Consider the following 9,686-nt stretch of genomic DNA (forward strand, 5'->3'; position numbering starts at 1 on the left):
GCCATGCGAGTGACAGCCGCAGAGGACCATTTTCCCGAGAGGATTAAAAGTAGCCATCGTCGAACGGTGAACCCCTATACACAGCTTGCCATGGAAAGGAGTAAGAAGGATTGAGTTGAGGCAGTAGGAGAGTGGGCGTCCTTGAGCCATACAGTATCTCCATTCGCTTATCTGAAATTCCCACCAATGAATCTGCATAAGTATTCTATCCCTTTTATTATTTCTTTTTATTATTTGATTTTCTAAATTCCATAATTTTATCTGCCTAACTGAGATTTACAAGGTGACCATAGCTTGCTTCATACCAACAATCTCTGTGGGATCGACCCTTACTCACGTAAGGTTTATTACTTGGACGACCCAGTACACTTGCTGGTTAGTTGAACGGAGTTGTGAAAACAACCGATGCCATAATAATGATTTCATACAAATACAAAGAACATGGATCACAATTTCGTCCACCAAGTTTTTGGCGCCGTTGCCGGAGATTGTTCGAGTGTGGACAATTGACGGTTCATCTTGTTGCTCAGATTAGGTAATTTTCTTTTCAAAAATCTTTTTCAAAATTTTTCTTTTATTCTTCGTTTTTCTAAACTTTATTTTCGAAAAAAAAAAATAGTAAAAACTCAAAAAAATTAGAAAATCATAAAAACTAAAAATATTTTGTGTTTCTTGTTTGAGTCTTGAGTCAATTTTTAAGTTGGTGTCAATTGCATGCTTTAAAAATTTTTCTTGCATTTTTCGAAAAATCCATGCATTCATAGTGTTCTTCATGATCTTCAAGTTGTTCTTGATAAGTCCTCTTGTTTGATCTTGATGATTTCTTGTTTTGTGTCTTATGTTGTTTTTCATATGCATTTTTTGTTTGTTAAAGTCCATGCATTAAAGAATTCTAAGTTTGGTGTCTTGCATGTTTCCTTTGCATCAAAAATTTTTCAAAATTATGTTCTTGATGTTCATCATGATCTTCAAAGTGTTCTTGATGTTCATCTTGACATTCATAGCATTCTTGCATGCATTCATTGCTTTGATCTAAAAATTTCATGCATTGAGTATTTTTTGTTGTTTTTCTCTCTCATAATTAAAAAATTCAAAAAATCAAAAAATATCTTTTCCTTATTTCCCTCCAAAATTTCGAAATTTTGGGTTGACTTGGTCAAAAATTTTTAAAAAATTAGTTGTTTCTTACCAGTCAAGTCAAAATTTCAATTCTAAAAATCTTATCTTTTTAAAATCTTTTTCAAAAATCATATCTTTTTCATTTTTTTTATAATTTTCGAAAATTTCAAAAATCTTTTTCAAAATATTTTTAAAATCTTTTTCTTATCTTTATATCATATTTTCGAAAATTAGCTAACAATTAATGTGATTGGTTCAAAAATTTGAAGTTTGTTACTTTCTTGTTAAGAAAGGTTCAATTTTTGAGTTCTAGAATCTTATCTTGTAGTTTCTTGTTAGTGAAGTAAATAATTTCAAAATTTTTGAATTAAATCTTTTTATCTTTTATTTGATCTTTTTCAAAAATTTTATCTTTTTCAAAATTTGATTTCAAAATACCTTATCTATCTTTTTATCTTCCTATCTTTTTCAAATTTGATTTCAAATCTTTTTCAATCAACTAACTAACTTTTTGTTTATCTTTTATCTTTTTCAAAACCACCTAACTACTTTTCCCTCTTCAAATTTTCGAAAACATCTCTCTCTTTTTCAAAAATTCTTTTTAATTAATTGATTGCTTCATGTTTTAATTTTAATTACATTTTATCTCTAAATTTTCGAAAATTACTAACCTCCTTTTCAAAATTATTTTCGAAATCTCCCTCCTCTTTTCTTCTTCTATTTAATTATTTAATTACTAACACTTCTCTCCACCTCTCTTCATCCAAAATCCGAATCTCCCTCTTCATTCTTCTACCCCTTCTTTTTCTACTAACATAAAGGAATCTCTATACTGTGACATAGAGGATTCCTCTTTCTTTTCTTGTTTTCTTCTCTTTCATATGAGCAGGAACAGGGATAAAGGCACTCTTGTTGAAATTGATCCAGAACCTGAAAGGACTCTGAAGAGAAAATTAAGAGAAGCTAAATTACAACAATCCAGAAACAACCTTTCAGAAATTTTCGAACAAGAGAAGGAGATGGCAGCCGAAAATAATAATAATGCAAGGAGAATGCTTGGTGACTTCACAAAGTCAACGTCCAAGTTTGATGGAAGAAGCATCTCCATTCCTGCCATTGGAGCCAATAACTTTGAGCTGAAACCTCAGCTAGTTGCATTAATGCAACAAAACTGCAAGTTTTATGGACTTCCATCTGAAGATCCTTATCAGTTTTTAACTGAGTTCTTGCAGATCTGTGAGACTGTAAAGACGAATGGAGTTGATCCTGAAGTCTACAGACTCATGCTTTTCCCTTTTGCTGTAAGAGACAGAGCTAGAATATGGTTGGATTCACAACCCAAGGATAGCCTGGACTCATGGGATAAGCTGGTCACTGCCTTCTTGGATAAATTCTTTCCTCCTCAAAAGCTGAGCAAGCTGAGAGTGGATGTTCAAACCTTCAAACAAAAAGATGGTGAATCCCTCTATGAAGCTTGGGAAAGATACAAGCAGCTGGCCAAAAGATGTCCATCTGACATGTTTTCAGAATGGACCATTTTAGATATATTCTATTATGGTCTCTCTGAATTTTCGAAAATGTCATTGGACCATTCTGCTGGTGGATCTATTCACCTGAAGAAAACGCCTGAAGAGGCTCAAGAGCTCATTGACATGGTTGCAAACAACCAATTCATGTACACTTCTGAGAGGAATTTTGTGAACAATGGGATACCTCAAAAGAAAGGAGTTCTTGAAATTGATACTCTGAATGTCATATTGGCTCAGAACAAAGTGTTGACTCAACAGGTCAACATGATCTCTCAAAATCTGAATGGATGGCAACATGCATCCAACAGTACTAGAGAGGCAGCTTCTGAAGAAGCTTATGATCCTGAGAACCCTGCCATGGCAGAGGTTAATTACATGGGTGAACCTTATGGAAACACCTATAACTCATCATGGAGAAATCATCCAAATTTCTCATGGAAGGATCAACAAAAACCTCAACAAGGTTTTAACAATGGTGGACGTAATAGGCTGGGCAATAGCAAGCCATATCCATCATCTTCTCAGCAACAGACAGAGAATTCTGAACAAAACACTTCTAATTTAGCCAATGTAGTCTCTGATCTGTCAAAGGCCACTTTCAGTTTCATGAGTAAAACAAGATCCTCCATTAGAAATCTGGAGGCACAAGTGGGCCAGCTGAGTAAGAAAGTCATTGAAACTCCTCCCAGTACTCTCCCAAGCAATACAGAAGAGAATCCAAAAGGGGAGTGCAAAGCCATTGACATAGTCAATATGGCCGAATGCACAAGGGAGGAGGAGGACGAAAATCCTAGTGAGGAAGACCTCCTGGGACGTTCCTCAAGCAAGAAGGAGTTTCCTATTAAGGATCCAAAGGAATCTGAGGCTCATACAGAGACCATAGAGATTCCATTGAATCTCCTTCTGCCATTCATGAGCTCTGAAGACTATTCTTCCTCTGAAGAGGATGAAGATGTGATTGGAGAGCAAGTTGCTCAATATTTAGGAGCTATCATGAAGCTGAATGCCAAGTTATTTGGTAATGGGACTTGGGAAAGTGAACCTCCCTTGCTCATTAATGAACTGGATACTTGGATTCAGAAAATTCTACCTCAAAAGAAACAAGATCCTGGCAAGTTCTTAATACCTTGTACCATAGGCACCATGATCTTTGAAAAAGCTCTGTGTGACCTGGGGTCAGGGATAAATCTAATGCCACTCTCTGTAATGGAGAAGCTAGGGATCATTGAGGTACAACCTGCCTTGTTCTCATTACAACTGGCAGACAAGTCATTGAGACAAGCTTATGGAATAGTAGAGGACGTGTTGGTAAAGGTTGAAGGCCTTTACATCCCTGCTGATTTCATAATCTTAGACACTAGGAAGGAAGAGGATGATTGCATCATCCTTGGAAGACCTTTCCTAGCCACAGCAGGAGCTGTGATAGATGTCAACAGAGGTGAATTAGTCCTTCAATTGAATGGGGACTACCTTGTGTTTAAGGCACATGGCCATCCCTCTGTGACAGAAGAGAGTAAGCATGAAGAGCTTCTCTCAGTTCAGAGTCAAGAAGAGCCCACACAGTCAAACTCTAAGTTTGGTGTTGTGAGGCCACAACCAAACTCTAAGTTTGGTGTTAAGATCCCATATCCAAACTCTAAGTTTAGTGTGGACAACTATACAACATTGACCTGATCACCTTGTGGCTCCATGAGAGCCACTGTCAAGTTATTGACATTAAAGAAGCGCTTGTTGGGAGGCAACCCAATTTTATTTATCTAATTTCTATTTTCTACTATTTTATTGTTACACTACAAGAAAAACACCCATTCAGGTACACTTAAAAAGTGTAGCTAAAAGTGAAAAAAAATGATGCCTTAGGCTACGGCTACGCTTTTTGGGCTACAGCTACGCTTTTTGGGGTGATTCCTATTCGGCCGTTGCCTATTCTCAAAGGCTACGCTTTTCTGCACCAAGGGCTACGCTTTTGGCATTTGGGAATAGGCTACGCTTTTCAAGTGATGCTGTTCAGGACCAAAGGCTACGCTTTTCAGCTTTCATTCTTCCAGAATAGGCTACGCTTTTCAACGCTATTGCATCACTTATAAAGCGTAGCCCCATTGTATACCATAGCTACTTTTTATAAGCGTAGCCTTAGGTCCCTATTTTTTTTTTGGTATACTATAGCTACTGTATATAAGTGTAGCCTTAGGTCTCTTTTTTTGTATATATATATATATATATATATATATATATATATATATATATATATATATTAATACAACATAATGTATAATAATTCTGCATTTTTATTTAACTGAGTTGAATATTATAAAATAAAAATAAATATATAATTATACTAAATAATTTCTTTAAATAATAAAAATGATCTTTCAACAAAATATATTTCATTATTAAATTCATTAAAATATACTATCACTAAAATTAATTACTACAACATGAAATATTTCATTAAATTCACAAATTCACGAAATGAAATCTTTATAGCCTCTTTCATTAATCAATAATCATTGTACACGTTTACTTTGTAATGCAAATAAAATGAGATCATACTATGAGAAAAGAAAAAAACAATCTTATAACACTTAAACTCTATGGACATTCCATATAAAAAAAATAAAATTGATACACATTACATAAGAAACTTAGTCCTTACACTAATCCTTGATAAATGTATTTATCAACATATTTTGGTTCATTCCTCATTCAATATCACATACAAATCTATTCTTCTTGTTGCATCACTTCTTCTGCCTTCTCTCTAGTCTCTCCATATCTAATTTAACACAACCAAAGATATTTGTTACTCTACCTTTCTACTTATAACTAATTTTTTCAAACTGAAACTAACCTGTTTAAGAGGCACTTGTGACAAAATCTGATGACACAAGACTTCCTATTTTTTACATTCTTGCACATAGTAGCAAAGTGTCTCATCTTTTTTCAGCACTATAAACATTACAAAATTAAGATTAGAAACCAAAAAAATAACAAACAATTCTTTTTCTTACCATAGTGAATATGCAGAAATTTGTCATCAAAACCAAGGATCTACAAAACCTGTTCTCCACTATTCAGGATCTACAAAACCAAGGTTACATAAATTTTAATGGAAGTCACCATTTTTAGGTTTTGGAGACTTCAATATTTGGCACAAGTTGAATGTGTAATGATGTTAATAGAGTTTAATGATTTGAGACTCAGTATATGGTAAATTAATGAAGCACTTGAATAGAGTTCAAACCAGTTGTTCTCCTTCTTTTGCAGTATTTTCTGTGATGCAGTTGTGAAGAGGCTCCACATGTTGGCTATCGTCGAGTTGAACACCAATAAAATACTGTACTTTTCTCTGTTGAACCGAGTAAAAAAAAAGTGCTTATCCATCCAAAACAAAATTTGTGTGGCAAAATATTAAAAGAGCTAACTTCTTCACTTGATTATGATAAGTTATACCTTCTGGTCACGCATAGGTTGCATATGGAACAAGTTCCAGAATTTTTTACCTGATGAGTTGAGCAGAAAAAGCTTAATAGCAATAATAGAAATAATAACTGCAGAGATCATTAACCTGACAAAACTGTTTGTACATAATTAGTCTATCCAATTCAGTAGCCAATATTATAACTATAGAAATAGAGATCATTAACCTGATCAGTACTTTCTTTTACCCAGTTTCAGTTACAATCTCTCTAGTGCATAGCAATACAAGGAGTAAGAAAAAGATGGTCATACCGTCATACCATATTTCGCAATATCTACTCATGCATCCACTCCCAAAAGCTACTAAATAAAAAGACAGTGAAACTATATATATAATGGTAAGTTCTGGTAAAAGTATAAAATCTCTCATCAAACATAGTTCTTGAATCTTGACTCTCATTTTTGTAGTTCAAGCTACAAGGGCTAACCTCAGTATACAGTTTCTCTAGAATGACAAGGGCATTTCGATGATAGGCTCTCTCAGCATCAACCTATAAAATGGGAGAACAAATGAGAAAGGAAACACAAGGCTCTCTCAATTTTCAACACATAGGCCATAATGGTTAAGCTGCAGAATTAGCTGGAATAAACTTAACAGAAACATTATTAACACAATGGGTTCATCAATGGGTGTCTTGAACCCCTCTCCTTTGAAAACATGACCCAAATGGCCACCACATGCTGCACAAGTTATCTCAGTCCTCCTCCCATATGGGTCTGGCTGAAAGTGGTTTATTTAATCAGTGTTAGCAAAGGAAAAAAAAGAGAGATGAATATCCAAATATTGAATAAGAAAAAGAACTCACTGAGCGATTGATGGCACCAAGTAAACCCTCAAAGAAAGCAGGCCAACCATAACCAGAGTCAAATTTAGTGGAAGACTTGTAAAGAGGAGTTGCACACCCAGCACAGTTGTAAACTCCTTCTTCATAGAACTTGTTATATTCCCAGTACCCTTCAATCTGCATAAGTTCCCATTGCAGTCACATATTCTTAAATCTCAACTCAACTCACTTTATAACCAATTTCATGTCTTAAAAGGAACTTCTTAGATTGTGTTTAAACCCAGATATATATTTGCCAAAAACTACCAATGATTTTAAGAAATTGCACTAAAATAACTCAAAACAATGAGAACAGACCACTTAGAATTTAGAAACATGTAAGATTACAGCTCTTGAATCAAATTCCTTCCTATCAAGTTCTACAATGATCAGAATTTGAAACTAATCGACACTAACTTCTGAAACTAAAATAACTGTTATAATAGATGCTAGTCTAATAGATATAGTGCAGTAAATTGTCAAAATCTGAAACAAACTAACTTCTGATTTCTATCTAACTTGACAGTTACAACAAATTAACTAACTCACAAATTCTCCAACCCAAAGCAAACTGAAAGTACCTCCTCATTGTCACCCTCAAGATCTGAATGTAGCTCAGTAACACTACAAGCAATTCCTCTCTTCCTTCTTTATTCCCTCTATGAGTGACTTGTTGAGTCCCTAATAAACAAGAAGACAATCAGAAACTATACATGAATGCAAGTTTTATGAAAAAGTGTGATTAGAATATTTGAGCTGAGACTCCAATGCCAAGTTATAGGAATCTATTCCAAAATAAGAAGCTGGAGCAATAATAACAAGAGTGCCATTCAACTCTTGGTCAGTTTAGATAAATAACATGCTTTCCAAAATTTTTCGCATATCATAGAAAATTTAGTGAATGCATAGAACTCTGACAGGACCTAGAAAATCCCAACCATCTAAAAGATGCCAATTAAATATATAAATAAGTTGAAATGCTGCTTTACCATCACAAGCACTTGATGGATCTCTGTCTAAATCAGCAAGCTTCTGAAAGAAGAAGCTATTGAAAAAGTATATTATTGAAGTTGCAAAAATTACAACACTGGCATACATATTGCTCACTCTTACAAAGATTTGCCCTCCTTCCTTTCCTAGGTAATTGATGAGATACGGAGATAACACATATGCATGTACAAATGACAGAGAAAGGGGGAGAAAACCAATTTCTGAATAATACAAGTAGTACATACTCATTAAAATTATAGCAACATTATAACTTCTATTATCATGCTTAATATAAAAGTCAATGATAGTATCATTAATGAATGTCTCTGGCTGTAAAAGCTTGACATCTCTCTTACTAATAGAAACAGCATTAGGTTCCCCCTTTGGAAAAATAACTTCATCAAAAGCCTTTTCAAAATTGCAGTACGTGATATCACAGTAAAAGTCAAGTCATTCCTCTTAAAAATCATCATCTTGCACTGATAACAATAACCATTGCCAAAAAAAGCAAACAAAAATAAATTTAAGCCAAGATTTTAAATCCCAGACCAAGCTTCATGCAGTGATCTGCTAAATCAAGCTTAGAATTCAACCTAAAAGTGATTAACAATTAATTCATGCTCCATAATGTGCATTAAGAGAAAAATATCATCAAAGCAAGCAATTCTATCAACACAAGCAACATTAATATCCAATTCCAGTGCAATCTCTATTGGATTTATTTTCTGAATTGAAGTCATGTGAGCATATATAGAATTAAAGTGATTGATCATCACCAAAAACAAATCCCATAAGGTCACTATATACCTTCAAAACCTAATTTGCAGTGCCTAAACTTTTGTTCTGGACTTAAAGAACAAGGAGGAAGAAAGTATTGTCTCCACTGCACTTTTTAACCTACCCTGATGTCAATCTTTACTGCGACTGAGATTTTAAAACTTGAAAAATATAAGACTATTGGCACTAAAAATAAATCAAAGCTCATAAAAAATACCAAAAAGAAAACATAAACACAAGAATCAAAAGAAGACATTAGAAACAAAATATAACCTGCATTACTTTTTACATCTTTGATCCAGGGATATTCTTATCAAAAAAATAAGTAACAAAACAAAACATTAGAAATCAATTTTCTCAAAATGGTTTCACACAAGAGTATAGTCAATACATAAACCACCACATTACAAGTAATGTTTCACTATTCAACATATAATCAGGCAAAAAACAAGGGAAGAGGAAAAATAGAAGCTTACCAGAGACGAAGGGAGCCAGAGCAGAAAGCGGCAAGTAAGGTTGCGCTGGCAGAGATGATGAAGTAATAGAATAATAGAATATAGCAAGAGCAGCACCTTGTAATGACCAAATGCCACTTCTTTAGAATAATCCATCATCAATGAAACAGAGTTCCAATAAAAGTCCATCGAATTCAACCACCATAACATAGAACAAACTAATTTCTCATTTGAAACACCACCAGATAAAAAGAATGGAAAAATTAAAATCAAATAAAATAAAATACTCCATAAATCAATTAGTTTTTCACTTGATAATGAAGAATAATTGGGAAACATCAAAACCAAAAACAAATTAAAAATAGAACATGATGCTTCTTAATTAAAAAACAAATAATCGCAGAACCTCCCCTAATCAGAACAAATTCAACACAACAACAACAAGGATCAGTAACAAATTCAACTCAACTCAATTATCCAGCAACAACCACATTTATGATATGTTCAGCATC

At 33.9% G+C, this 9,686-nt stretch overlaps 1 pseudogene; it reads right to left on the reverse strand.

Moving 5' to 3' along the window:
• Nucleotides 1–6,691: 6,691 nt before the first annotated feature.
• LOC130939709 (peptide methionine sulfoxide reductase B5-like) lies at nt 6,692–9,363 on the reverse strand (annotated as a pseudogene).
• Between the last annotated feature and the right edge of the window lie 323 nt (nt 9,364–9,686).

Source organism: Arachis stenosperma, chromosome 7 (assembly GCF_014773155.1).
Source record: "Arachis stenosperma cultivar V10309 chromosome 7, arast.V10309.gnm1.PFL2, whole genome shotgun sequence".
Taxonomy (NCBI): Eukaryota; Viridiplantae; Streptophyta; class Magnoliopsida; order Fabales; family Fabaceae; genus Arachis; species Arachis stenosperma.